This window comes from Rhipicephalus microplus, chromosome 1, assembly GCF_043290135.1.
Source record: "Rhipicephalus microplus isolate Deutch F79 chromosome 1, USDA_Rmic, whole genome shotgun sequence".
NCBI lineage: Eukaryota > Metazoa > Arthropoda > Arachnida > Ixodida > Ixodidae > Rhipicephalus > Rhipicephalus microplus.
In genome coordinates, this window is record NC_134700.1 from 227637421 (window position 1) to 227648780 (window position 11360).

Genomic DNA, 11360 nt, shown 5'->3' on the forward strand with positions numbered 1-11360 from the left:
GCAGCGTCCGGGGCCAGCATCCTCGCTGCATCAGCGCTTCATATCGGTTTCTGGTGCTGCTAATATGCATGTTCCTGTTGACATCGTTGCACAAGTGCAAGCAACTGCTTACATAAACATCTGCAACTCTTCAACATATGTCTGTGCGTGCAACATTAGTACATATAAAGAATGTCATTTCATGACGTGTCACTCAATAAAAAAAAAACTGCTGCACAGTCGCCTTCACTCCGCATGCTTTGCATAACGTCGATTCCTAGGTACGTGGGATCTGCCGAATTTATTTAGACACAATATTAACGAGAACTTACAAATATTAATGCCAGGGAATGTATAAGGGTCTTATTAGAGGTAATTGTACTTGAAATTTGAAGGAAAGCTTGTAAAAAAAATGAGTGGTCACCGGCAGTATCCCAACCTACGACATTTGAATAACGCGTTCGATGCTCTACCACTGAGCTACGATGGCGGTAATCCGTCCGTGCCCTGTTATAGGGTGTATATGTGCATATAAACGTGGGAGCTTCCGTAATCGCCACGTGATGTCACTCCCACGAAGGTCGCAGGTTCCGATCCTGCCAGTGGCGAGTTATCTTTTCGTCCACCTTTCTTTATTCACGTTTACACTACAATTACTAAAAAGAATCCCATTACTTTCCCTGGCATTATTGTCTGTTATTTCTTATCAATAATCTATCTGAACTGTTATAACTCTCATTCATCGAGGAATAACGAGTGCGCGTATGTTATCTCATTATTATTGAATCACTGTGCTTTGTTTGCACTTCTAGTATAGACAATGCCTGTAATCAACAGTGCGATGGCAGAAGTTTGCTCACGCGAATACGGTATGCGATGCCAAACATTATCGTACGTTAGAACCGAAAAATGCTGTTCATCGTTCAACAAAATTTTAAATATTCGACTTTACATGCAATCAATTTTAAAGTTTTTATACGCTCACATTTACCTGTTTACTGCCGCTCAGTGCTATCTATATTACCGCGAGATTCCATATTGATTTTTTTTCTCTTGATCTCAAGATTGTTATAGATTATACCACCCTCACTTGGTGAAATATCTTCTTTGTTCGCACTGTTAACCCCAATCGCAGTTCCATCACAGAAGAAATGGACACGCGGGGCATAACAAATCTGAGCAGGAGGTGTTGGCTGTAGTTTTTCTTTTATTCTTTCATGGCCGAAAACAAAGGGCTGTTTCGATTACGTTACGCGTAAGACGGAGTGGAAATAAATAAATAAATGTCAATATTGGAAGGCGGAGATTTTCAGCAGCGTTCGTGTGATGGGATAGGCGTACAAATGTATTTTGGGATAGGCAAGATAGACAATACAAGCGCTCCTCGCCTACGTCGTCTCACTTGCCTGTGTTCTGGTGGTGTAATTTTTTATTTTATTTTTATTTTTGTGCAAGTCATTGTTGCGTTTTACCAACTCAGTCGGTTTTTTTTAATGCCGTAGAAATGTAGCACGAAATGCTAAAAAAAATTAACTGTTCCTGTCATACTCTTTTTTTGTACATTTATACAAAAAAATAAAAAAGCGAGTACACACTCCGCTTACGACGAGGATGGGATTCGAACCCACGCGGGCAGAGCCCATTGGATTAGCAGTCCAACGCCTTAACCACTCGGCCACCTCGTCCTACTGGTAGACGGCCCTTCGCAATGCGCTCAATTACAGAGGAATCAGCTGCCCCACAGGAAAGGTATCCGATAAGGTCGCGGGAAGCGCACAAAAATGGCAGCTCGCCAACATCTTCGGCAACGGCAGCTGGAGCGTTGCGCCCTAGCGACACGTTGCTGCCGCGTGGATAGGGCACAATTCGCACCGCCGAGTCGTTACGACATTCTCGCGATTCCTCGCTCATGCATGTATTGCGTCGACGGTATTAACGAGCTTTTCCTTATACGAGAGATAGATAATCGTGGTTGAACTCGCGAACCGCTTCTATATGGCTTCTGCTATATATATATATATATATATATATATATATATATATATATATATATATATATATATATATGTGTGTGTGTGTGTGTGTGTGTGTGTGTGTGTGTGTGTGTGTGTGTGTGTAGTTGAAGCTGACCCGCAGGTTGAAGGGTGGAATCCCGATCCCGGCTGCGGCCGGCGGCTGCATTTTCGATGGAGGCAGAAATGCTCTGGGCCCGTGTGCTCAGATTTGGGTGCACGTTAAAGAAGCCCAGGGGGTCGAAATTTGTCGAGCCCTCAACTACAGCGTGTCTCATAATCATATGGTGGTTTCGGGACGTTAAACCCCACATTTCCATCAATATCAATTGGACTGAACCTGAATGAACAAGGCAATGCATTGAGTGCAAAAATTTGTCACCCCGAAGAAAAGAAAAGCAACAAAAGAAGAACACGTGCAGTATGCGGTTTGAAATTTGGAGTATTTGTGCTATGCGATCTCAGCGCATGTTAACACCACATGGCAGAAATTTCCGGAGCCCTCCACTACGGCGCCCCTTATAATCTCTTGGGTGTTGGGACGCCCCAGATATCCTTATTGATTTACATTGTTTCAGGCGATGGCCGCACATAGGTAAAGAGGTGGTACGTTCTACGACCTATGAGGCTGTCACCGTTAAACAATACCCCACTTAAACAGTACCCCTGAGTGAAGAGTGAAGAGCCTCCTTCTAACCTGATGAGTGCTCCCGTCAGGTTAACCTTATCGCCACCGCCGCGCCATCGCGGCGTGCTCCGGTAGCGCGCTACGGCACCTTGGGGATCCGTCTATGAAAAGAAGCGGCCACAGCTGCAGTCACTCAGGCTTTCGTAACAATGCGAAGCGTCTGCGTCGTCTCGTTAACGCGGGGGCGTTGTTTTGCTGTCTGCAGAAGCTTCCTAGAGGGAGCGCGCCGGCTGGACGCATAATATTTTCCCCCTACTAAACGACCAGCTGGCGGCGGCATATATATATATATATATATATATATATATATATATATATATATATATATATATATATATATATATATATATATATATATATATATATATATATATATATATATATATATATATATATATATATATATATATATATATATATATATATATATATATATATATAACGGATAGAAGCGAACCATACGTGCTTACGAAACCAAGTCGCGTGGAGAGCAAAGGAAGTGCTCCCCGGACGACGAATGCGACTCGGTGCTCCTTTTCCTTATCCTATAAAGCGGGCCGTCCAATTTTAACGTAATTGAAAAAAATACCAATTGGTCGGGCTTTGTGGCGGAGCGCTGATTACGCCAGAATTTCGCGAAAGGCAGAAAGGGCCGCGTTGCCCTTTTACTCTTTTGCCTAAGACGCTGCGAAACCGACAGTCATCTACTTCTTTTCCCTTGCATTCGTCTGCATTAATGTCCAAACCTGAAATGGTTTCTTTCACTAATGTGCTTTTGTATGGCGTCCGTGATCGAAACCTTGCAAGTTTTACTGTCCCCAATGCGGTTTTGTATTGCCTTCGGAATCGGGCGACCTGTGATTATGTGACGCTTCTTTGTTAAGGCGTCATCATGTACCGTCTTGTGTAATACCATACTTACGTCACAATCACATCCATATTTAGGTCACCTGTGACGTCGTAATGAGATCGTACGAGCAAGTCGTCAGGTGGTGATAATTTTTTGCATAATTTTTTGCTATAATCTTCTGTTTATTCAACTTATATACAATTTTATAAATACATTTTTTGCATGGCGAATGAACGATTGGAGGTCCCAAAGTAAGAATTGTCAAGGGGACCTCCTAACAAAAAGTAGAAGAGGATTATCTTTTTAGCCGGTAGACAGTGACGAAATAGCGGCAATATACAGAAAAAAAAATGTGCAGAAACGTAGGGCCATATGAGCAGAATGACAATTTGCTTTAAAGAAAGAAAAACAAAAAAAAACGTTCAATTAATGAGTCACTTCCCGGAGAGAGGGTGACCGTAGTCGAATAAGGAAACAAAAATTTCAAATCAACAGGCAGCATGTTCTACAGTGTTACGCATGAAAATCTTGCAGTCATCTGGCACGTATTTTAGGTAAAAGTACTATACGGTCAGCTGAAAACAACGTGTTGTTGGTATTTACAAGTGTAACACGCGAGAAACTGAAAATGTGTAATTCATCATTAACGACACGAAACATGGTCGTTAGAATATTGTAGCTAAAGAAGTTTATGCACAGGTAAAATGTTCATGTTGCAAAATTGGGGGGGGGGGCGCTGATGGTGATGAAAATGGTTTGAAAGTAATGAGTCTCAAAAGCTTGCTTTTGTAAGCGTCTTAGATTACTTGTATGTGACCAATGTGTATTTCCGCATGATGATACGCAGTACGACAGGTGACTGTGAATGAATGCGTAAATGAATTCAGTGGAAAAGCAAGGTCGTGTTTTTATGACCACATGAATGCCGAAAGACAACTTTTGAATGAAGGCCTGCGCATGCTCATTGAATTTCAAATGTTTATCTAATGCCACACTAAAAAATTTTGTCGATGAAGATACATGATTGAAGGGTCCGTCAAGTGTCACTGCTAATGAAGCGATGTTTGGAAACAGCTGCGAGGAATGGATTACCATGAAATTAATCTTTGATGGATTGATGTGTAATTGATTCGATCCATACCATGAATGAACGTTATTTAAGTCGACGTTTAGTGATTGTTGTAGTATGAGTGGATCCTTGTGTGCGGTAAAAATAGTAGTGTCGTCAGCATAGAGAAGAGCGTTAGTGTGTTTCAAAGTTGTAAGTCATTTATAAATAACAAAAACAGGAGGGGTCCCAGGATTGATCCTTGAGGAACGCCAATGTTCGTGGTTCTGGGACATGAGAAACAATTGTTTATCTGAACAACCTGCGTCCGATCAGTAAGATAGCTTTTATTGAGCTGAAGGGGTGGTCCAGATATGCCGTAATAGTCAAGCTTATGAAATAGGATGGTGCAGTTAATTGTACTAAACGCCTCTGTAAAATAAATAAACACAGCTCCAAAAAGAAGGCCTTCATCAATTGCCAATTTAGCCCTGTCAGTGAAAGACATTAGTGCAACTTCAGTCGAAATACCTGAACGAATGCCAAATTGGTGATCAGATATTACGTTGAATTTGGATATGTATTTCATTAAATGGTTTTATATTAGTCTTCTAATGACTTTATTAAAGAAAGGTAAAATGCAAATCTGGCGATAGTTGTTACAGCATTCCGGATCACTTTTCTTAAAGATAGGGATAATGTTACCGCTTTAAGGCTTTTAGGAAACACAGCAGCTGAGAAAAGTTTATTGATTAAATAGGCTAAGATTGGGGAAAGTTCTTTCGATACAAGTTCAAGTACGTTGAAGCCGCCACCGACAGTCATTTTCCGGCTTGGATGATTAGATGAGGCATTTAAGACTTTCACCGAAAACCTTGCGAAAGCAGTGGAACCCTGAACCAAGCGCCCCGCTTTCCTTGAACAATTTTTCGCTGATTCTCTCTCCTATAGCGAATCCAAACCAAAATTAGCGGGGCGTTGAACGAAGGTAGCAAAGCGAGCTTGAAGAGTATATACCAGATGAAATGAACACACAAACACACACACACACACACACACACACACACACACACACACACATATATATATATATATATATATATATATATATATATATATATATATATATATATATATATATATATATATATATTCTTTTTTTCTGTCTTTTTTCTCTCTTTCTCTCTCCCCCCTCTGATTTGAACTTGTCTAAAGCTGAGCACCAAGAAACTGTAACTTCAATCTTGATGTAGGCCAGAGTCCAGGCCAAAATGTCGAAACAAACCACGTTGTGAACGCTCACAGAGGATCTACTTGAAAACATACATATATATATATATATATATATATATATATATATATATATCTTGAGAGAGAGAAATCAAGAAAGAAAGGAAGCATGGTCTTGCTGAGAATATAACTAACCTTCGTTGGATTGTTGAAAGAAGTGTATTGTTGGTTTTGATTATAGCTCTCTTTCAGCACTCGTTTATTAAAGCTGGTAAACTGGAGCTTCCCAATAAAAATAGATAAAATAAAGAACGAAAAAACAGCAGCAACAAAGTACGAGCGTTGAATATATTATAATTGCGTGTAAGCGCCGAACCAGCAACCGTAGGAAAAGTGTAGGTGCTTTAGCGAGAGAAAGAGAAATGAATGTGGAGAGAGGAGCGTCTATCCCATTTCCTCCCGACGACAATCGACGTCCCTGTATCGCAGACGGGACGCGAAATTGAGTTACTATAAATGGCCACCACGCGCACACGAATATGACGTCCCTTCTCGTGTTGTGCCTTCTTCCGTCTCCTATATATGCGGTGAATCCCTCCCTTCTCCACATCGTACATTCATACTTATCTAGGTATGCAGGTGAGAGAAACTCCGTTCAGCCTCATTTTGCTGTTCGTGTCTCTAGTGTGGTCTCTACTATGCAGACATTTTGGTGCTTCCGAATTGAAAGATAAGCACTCGTTTGTTCATTTGCTGCTTATTGTTCACTCGTTCATTATTGTGCTTGTTGGTTTGTTTGTGTAGACGCTGCTTTTACTCTTCTTTCTTGTCTCTGATGTGTTTCCCTTCGAAGCTATCCTCTCGCGAACTCCAGCGCGGGGAAACGCGCAAAGGAAACGCGCTACTTCGATCCACCTTGATCCACAGACGGAGGCGCGCTCAGGGTGTAGTGCATATATGCGACTTACATATAGTCTGTGACGTACCTGCTTTCGCATATATTCTTCGATTCATTCGTCGCAGAGAACAGCCGTTTCGTTAGATCATTACCGGTTATTTTCTTTGCATTATTGGTTTGAACGCCGACATCGGCGCCACAAAATTAACACTCCGAAAGCTCGCGCGTGGTCGTTTGGGAATTAAAGGAAAGCAAAACAGTAAGCAAGCCGAGAAGTACTTCTTCCTTTCTGAGCAGTAATAGGAAATGAAACGTGCAAGTGTAATTAAACTTACAACTTTACCAAACTGCGATGCGTCGCGAACTCTGCTGTCTATGAGCTACAGGCGCATGCTACTGACGGTAATAGGAAAACTTTAAAGTGGATCAGAGTCAGTCTAGTCATGTGCGATGGAGCAAGTGAAAAAAAAAAGAGTTGCGTTCTACATCACTTTACTTTCAACTTTGGTTTCGCAGCAACTCAAAAGGCCCGTCAAAATGCTTCTATGCGCAGTATACTGTGGCGAAATTTCTACAGTGGAATACAAACAGCGATGGAATTACGACAGGAGAAAGGTTATTAGTCCGTGGCATTTTATTTTCATCTTTACCCTATAAGCTAAAAAGCTGCGGACCTTTTATGCGGATTTGACGCCTGCAGGGGCCAGATGTAGAATTTAAAAGCTTGTCGTGCCACATGTGCTGTTTCTCTAACACTCCTTTTTCTCCCCCCTCTCTCCCTCTCACTGCATTTCAACTTTTCCCATTTTCAAGCGTACACTTATGTCCAGCATTTCAGTGCATTAAGCGTTAAGTTATTTTATAACTACGAAGACTAGAAAATCTCGTTCTTGTCAAAGCAGAGAATACTGAAACATTCGTTCTAGCCATCCTCAGTTCGCGAAGTGTCGAAACGGTAGTGCTAAGCTTTTTGAGGACGCACAAATCTAAGGACTGACATTCGGAGAAACTTAGGGCGTGCTGCACTGCGTAACGCGCACGTTTTTCTTTAGTTTTTTTTTGTTTTAGTTGTCTCTCTTCATGTATTAGTGATCGCTCACCTAACCTGTTTCTGGATTTTACTGCTAAGCCTAGTACAGGGTAGACAGCTGGTTCCATACGGTAGCTGACTTCTGTCTCTATCTTTATGTTCGTCTCCTATAGAGATGTAAAAGAAAGAAAGAAAGAAAGAAAGAGAGAAAGAAAGAAAGAAAGAAAAATTGATTGATTTGTGGGATGTAACGTAGCAAAACTTCCATATGATTATGAGAGACGCCGTATTGGAGGGCTTCGGAAATTTCTACCACCTGAGGTTTTTTAAAGTGCACCCAAATCTGAGCACACAGGCCTACGACATTTCCGCCTCCATGGGAAATGCACCCGCCGCAGCCAGGATTCAAACCCGCGACCTGCGGGTCAGCAGCCGAGTACCTTAGCAGCCAGACCACCGAAAGAAAGAAAGAAAGAAAGAACGAAAGAAAGAAAGAAAGAAAGAAAGAAAGAAAGAAAGAAAGAAAGAAAGAAAGAAAGTAAGTAAGTATTGCAGTAAGAGGTATAAGTTGGGCCAGTTGGGTTGGATTCATTGTGAACTTGTTTACAGCGCAACACTAGAGAAACACAGCACAGTGAACCATCCTTCCTGGTCCTGTGTTTCTAGTGTTGTGCTCTAAACAAGTTGACGATGGAATGAATAAATAAATGATTGATTGAATGAATGAATGAATGAATGAATGAATGAATGAATGATACTTTAACAGTGCGATGCTAGATTTTGCTGCGGCTACCTCTAGAAACGCAGAGACAAGATTTTGGCACTGAAGAGATAACTTCCAAACCAGTCGAAATAACAGTACAAAAATTAAGCTGAGAAGAAGACACAACAACAACAACAGCAACAACAACAACAACAACAGCAACAACAATGACAATGACAACAACCACCACCACAACAACAACAACATCAACCACAACAACTATCTATGGACCTCCACGAAGTGAATAGAGATGAGCGGGCGAAGCTAATGCGTAGTTAAATCACCCGCCCACTCGCACATGTATGTGAGTGACAACGCGTGTGCACAGTATATATATGCACTGTTCTATCGGTCATAACTCCTATGTTGCGCTGAGAATCACGAATCGCATAGGGACATAGTGGGTGCTTCCCCCCTTTACGAAAGTTACGGTGATCGTATGGTGCGCACTTTGCATGTGTTGCGCCGGACAACGCACAGCCCGTAAAGGACAACCCTAGATTGTAAGGTTCTTGGTTGAGCACCTTACTGGTTGATTCCTTCGTCATAGGAATCGGTATAACACGACGGCAAACGTGTCCTCACAGAAGTAGTTGAATGTTTGCTGTACATTGAGATAAGAGAGCCTGCGCAATGTCCGTTGATGTTTGGCCGCTACAGCACCTTTTTACGTGGATGCATCCGCGTTGACGCTTGGAGGTACATCTCCATTCTGAGGACTAACGTCCTCGATCAACGATAAAGCAAATCCTCGTGGTAGCTGCAGTTGTCGACAATTAGAGCGTAATCAGAGAAAGTGGTTTGACAGCCAGAAGAGCGTCGCTGATTAGACGCAGAACTTGGGCCATCCTGCGGCATAACAGGGGTGTTGAACAGCATGGCCGGACTATAGATATACAGAGGGAAACGCAACGCGCGCCTTGTCTCTCTTGTAGCACAGCCGCGATTTTCCTGGCAGAGTGGTTGATTCATATTTCTTATGCAGACGACCTGTGTTTTACTTCAAAATTAATTGCACACAATATACTAACGAAACGCAGAGCTCTAAGCACTGAACGCTGAGAATAAGATGGAGTGGAATTTCTGTTTCAAGGATAGTAGATATAGGCAAAGGAAAACATCATTTAAGGGTTATAGTGGGGTGCTCAAATTTCAAAATACTCCGTGTCCGAAGACGCTGCGAGCTGAGAATTGCCTCATTTTCACAGCACCCATTCAACAATTAGCTGAGGGCTCGTTTATTTCACAAAACTTTTACGTCCTCTATATATGTGTCTAGTATAGACCAAACCCCTCGAACAATTGCTTTTCTTTAGTTCCCACATGAACAAATATGCAAATAAGGGAACGAAGACAGCATTCATAGTTCGCTTTTGCATTGAACAGCTCTTCAAGGTAGTCGTGTCGTGTTGCTTAGCTATGCGTATGTCCAAAATATTCAGGAACGTAAAATAAAGTCCTGTAAAATATGGCTGAATGGGGCGATTGAAATAAAAAAGAAAAGAAAAACGAGACTGGCGTACGTAGTCAGAAGATTCACTATAAAGGCGTGAGATTTAATTATCCTGCCCTAAAATTGAAACCGGGAAGGGCGTACGCTGCGCCACCCGATAATTTAAAGCCCAGGTGCTACTCGTCGGAATCTTGTCTCATTATACTTTCTATTGCTCAATGGGTACATGTAATCTCGCAGTGTCTTGGCCGCACGGGATTTTTTTTTGGCGAGTTTAATTTCTCTCGCACTGTTCTACGTCCCCTGAAGTTCTTCATTTTTTTTATTCCTGTTGGCCTCGTATCCCGAGTTCCCCGCTTCCCTGTACTTCATCGCACCACTGTTATATCTCGACGCAACGAGAACATCGTGTTCCAGTCGGCATTCACCTCGAAAACTCATTCGCCATGATTTACAAAAAAAAAGATAGAGAGAAAATAAAAATGCGACGGCTCTTGAGGGGAGCAGCACTTTCGCTGGTATTTCGTGGCACCTGCATCGCGTGTCGTTATTGAGTTCATCCTTATCACCATTGCCTCTCTTTGGCGAGAGGGCTATAGGCGAAACAATTGTGCCTTCGATTGTGGGTCCACGCAAGTGAGAGGCATCGCTGTTCAGCCATTGACCTTGCTGTAGCCTTGCCGCTATTCGTACAAGTCCGCTATTCGACTCATATATAGTATTGCTCTTTATAGCGTATGGCAGTGCACACCGGGTAAAAGGACGACACGAAATGAAAGGATTGCTTCGTGCCGTGCTTTCACCCTGTGTGTGCAGCTGTCATCTGTTACAATAATCTACCACCTTGCCCACCAGTAGAACACTTCAAACTTGAACAGCGCTAGCTTATTCAAGTATCTTTGAGGAAAAACCTGGGGGACTTCATTACATGCAATAATGCAATTGTACAAGACGCTTTTTCTCGGCTATTTGCGCTACAGTTTGCCTGTGTTGGCGAATACCTGTAGAACCAGTATTCGGACTCTCGAAAGCATCCATGCTATGGCTCTGCGAGTTTGTCTGGGGCTACCGCGATGTTCATCAACAGCTGCGACAATCGAGATCGCTAATGACTACCCGCTCAAGACGCATATCATGATGGAAGTGCTCAGAGCACACGTGAGGCATCTTACTCGTGCCCCTGCCCATCATCTAGCTTCACTGCCAGAAGACCGACCTCGTGCCTCATTTTGCCAGACAGTCTTGTCATATCGCACACGCGTTCCTACGGGATATACAACTTCATCCATAATTTCAACTCCCCCATGGAGTATTACCTATGCACTTGTTGAACTCACGGTTCCAGGCATAGGGTCATAAGCCCGGCTCTCGTCTCCAGCGCTAAAGCAGCTTTCTTTTCTCTTGTTATA

The 11360-nt window shown here is 42.4% G+C and overlaps 1 non-coding gene across 1 annotated transcript; it reads right to left on the reverse strand.

Moving 5' to 3' along the window:
* Positions 1-1582: 1582 nt before the first annotated feature.
* Positions 1583-1664, reverse strand: TRNAS-GCU (transfer RNA serine (anticodon GCU)). The gene has a single exon. It is a non-coding gene; the product is annotated as a tRNA-Ser (tRNA).
* Between the last annotated feature and the right edge of the window lie 9696 nt (positions 1665-11360).